This window comes from Magnolia sinica, chromosome 12 (genome assembly GCF_029962835.1).
Source record: "Magnolia sinica isolate HGM2019 chromosome 12, MsV1, whole genome shotgun sequence".
In the NCBI taxonomy this organism is placed as follows: Eukaryota; Viridiplantae; Streptophyta; class Magnoliopsida; order Magnoliales; family Magnoliaceae; genus Magnolia; species Magnolia sinica.
In genome coordinates, this window is record NC_080584.1 from 66,395,273 (window position 1) to 66,398,454 (window position 3,182).

Here is a 3,182-nt window from a genome sequence, read left to right on the forward strand (position 1 = left end):
TAACCGGAAGAGTTTTATCAATGATCTTCCCACTCCTAAGAGTGGTGATGGATTTAGCATGTCCCATCTGATTTGAAGAGCTGGGATCATTATTCTCATACTGCGGTTTAGGATTGGGGAGCGGTTGTGCAGGAAGCATCCCCTTTTCTATAACCGTCATACGAGAATCTATCTTTTGCATAAAATCTGTAATTCCCCGCATTGCCTGAGCTAGCTCTTGTATGGGATTTTGAACCGGTTCCTCTTGAGGTTTCACTTGATTTGGATTTTGATTAAAGAAACCTGGAGGAGTAGCCGTTTGTCCATTCCTCCAACTAAAGTTTGGATGATTTTTCCAGCCAGGATTATATGTATTGGAGTTAGGTCCAGTAAAAGGTCTTTGATAATTATTTATGGCATTGGCTTGTTCATTCAACACTCCTCGAAAGGCAGGTATTGTAGGACAGTTTTCAGTTGTGTGAATGTTGCAATCATAGATGCCGCAAACAATTTCATTGGCCTTATCCTTCTTTCCTTCCATGGCCTTAACTTTCCTTATGAGCGTAGTCACTTTACACTTGAGATCATCCTCTTCTTTCAAGAGATATAATCCACCTTTCTCCTTTGATTGAGTCGGCCTAGACGTGGTGTTCGACTTTGGGTAATAGTCCCAAGATTGTGTTTTTTCAGCCAAACTGTCGAGGTAGTCCCATACCTCGTCGACATCTTTATTAATGAATTCTCCATTACACATTGTCTCGACCATTTGGCGCATGGAAGATGTCAGTCTATCGTAGAAAAAATTTGTAATGCGCCACGTTTCAAATCCGTGTTGTGGGCATGAACTGACCAAATCTTTGAACCTTTCCCAACATTGGAAGAATGTTTCATCTTCCTTTTGGGCAAAGTTCATGATTGCTTTTCTGAGGGTAATCGTTTTATGATGTGGGAAAATTTTTTTTATGAATTCCCTCTGCATGTCGTTCCATGTGCCAATGGATCTAGGACGCAGTGAATGTAACCACGTCTTAGCTTTCTCTTTTAAGAAAAAGGGAAAGAGTTTCAGCCTAATTGTATCTTCAGATACATTAGGAAAACATAATGTAGCTATTATCTCATCGAACTCTTTCAAATGTAAATATGGACTTTCAGATTCAAGTCCATGGAATTTGGGAAGGAGTTGGATAACTCCTGGCTTGATGTCCATTTGTCCTATGTTTTCAGGAAAAATCATGCATGAGGGCGTACTCACTCCCGCCGGTTGTAGATAATCTCGTAGAGTACGAGGCGGGGGTGCCTGTTGCACCTCATTCTCATCTTGGGTATCCTCCGCCCTGGGTGGAAGTAGAGGAGGTTGGTCTTCAGCCATAACTTCAGTTAATTCAGGGGATTTCGACCGGTGTCTAGTCCTGCGATGGATAGTCAACCCCTTAACCAATCCTCCTTCAGTCAAGAGACGTCGAGTGTTGTCACGAGCCCACTTGGGCATGAAAACACTCGCAGCCCTCAATTAAAAACCTAATCCTAAGAAAGGAAAAGAAAAGCTAGAAGGAAAGAGAGAGTTGGAAAGAAATTACCAAATTGAAGCCCCTAAGTTAAGGACCTGCAAAATAAAACAAAAATAAGTTAGATTCTAAAAAGGAGAAAAACAATCTTTTAAAAGAAAGATAACAGTAAACTGATTTCTAAAAGAAAGTGGAAACTTCTAAAATAAATTAAGAAAGTCCTATATTAGAAAGTAAATTACTAAAAGAGAACTGAAAAATAGAAAGTAGAGAAGGAGGGTACCGAATTAGAGATTTCTATCTTAAAGGCCTACAAAATAGGAAGGTTAGTTTCTAAACAAAAATTCTAAAAATAAATTAGGAAACAAATTAGAATCTAAGATTAGAAAGTTACTAAAAGTAGAAAGTTAATTAAGAAATAACCTAGTTTATAAAAATAAACTATGTTATAAAGAAATTAGGAAAATTTCTAAGATTTAAACCTTAATTCTAAAAACAGAAAAAGTAAAGAAATTAGGAAGGAATTACCAATTTAAGAACTTATGTCAGGATCCTACAAAACAGGAAAACAGGTTAAGTTCTAAAAACAGAATAAAATAAAATAAAAACTTCTATCCTAAAGTAAGTAAAATCCTAATCCTAACCTAATTCTAAAACTAATTAATTTCAGAAAAACGTAACCGTCAGTCCCCGGCAACGGCGCCAAAAACTTGTTCACACCCCAAGTATAGGCTTGTGATGTAGTAATAAACTCGGTAAGACCGAGGTCGAATCCACAGGGACTGATACCTGTACGTTATCTGAAACCAAGTAGAACTAGAACTAGACTAAGATGTGATCTAAACCAAATAGAATTTAAGAAATAATTGTGGAATAATTATCTAAAACTTTAAGGAATTCTGAGGAAGGAAACTAGGGATTCAGAGGATCCACTTGTGGAGATCAGGAAGATCTTATGTTTGCATCAATGTTTATGGAATTCAAACTGAACTTACTTGATCTGGTTTTCAAGAGATGAAAGGTATATGAATTAGAATGGATTCCATCATCTAACCATACCCAGGAGACAAAGCAAACAACAGGATTAAACTAATTACCAACCAATCAACAATGTATGAGGATCAGGAAGGGTACTGTCATCCTACCATGCCCATGGAGCAATGATGAACAACAGGGCTTCCTGACTTCATAAACATAAAAAAAAGGAAAGAAATATTCAAAGCCCTTGCAATCCCATTGTAATTTCAGTCACAACAGACCATTAAAGGCTAGGAAAAATATTCCTTTAATAATTAAATATATCAAATTCAGTTTATGAATTAAAGGCATGAAACAATATCTCCCATCTCGCTACAGGCTTCACCTCTTAGCCCTAGCTAAGAGGTTTAGCCGACCATGATTAGGCTCAACATCCTCAAAGAAATAATAAAAAAAATAGTAGTAGAAATAAACAATTAAGAAAAATACTACTCCCTCTCTCCCTGTCTCTGCTCCACAGCTGCTTCTCCTTTAATCCCCCGAACCAAGCCAAGCTCTCCTCCTTCAATGCTTTTTTCCTCCCCCCCCCCGGTCCCACGTTCATTCTCTCTTTATTTCACAGGTACGAAGAGAGTCCGTTCGTGGCTGGGATCCGCGGAAAATTTACGCAGCCAGCTATTCAAACCGCCTGCGTAGGAACGCAGACTGACTCGCGTTTGG

At 38.2% G+C, this 3,182-nt stretch overlaps 1 non-coding gene across 1 annotated transcript; it reads left to right on the forward strand.

Moving 5' to 3' along the window:
• The first annotated feature begins 803 nt into the window (after window positions 1-803).
• LOC131222239 (small nucleolar RNA R71) lies at window positions 804-910 on the forward strand. Its single transcript, XR_009159947.1, has one exon. It is a non-coding gene; the product is annotated as a small nucleolar RNA R71 (small nucleolar RNA).
• Window positions 911-3,182: the final 2,272 nt, after the last annotated feature.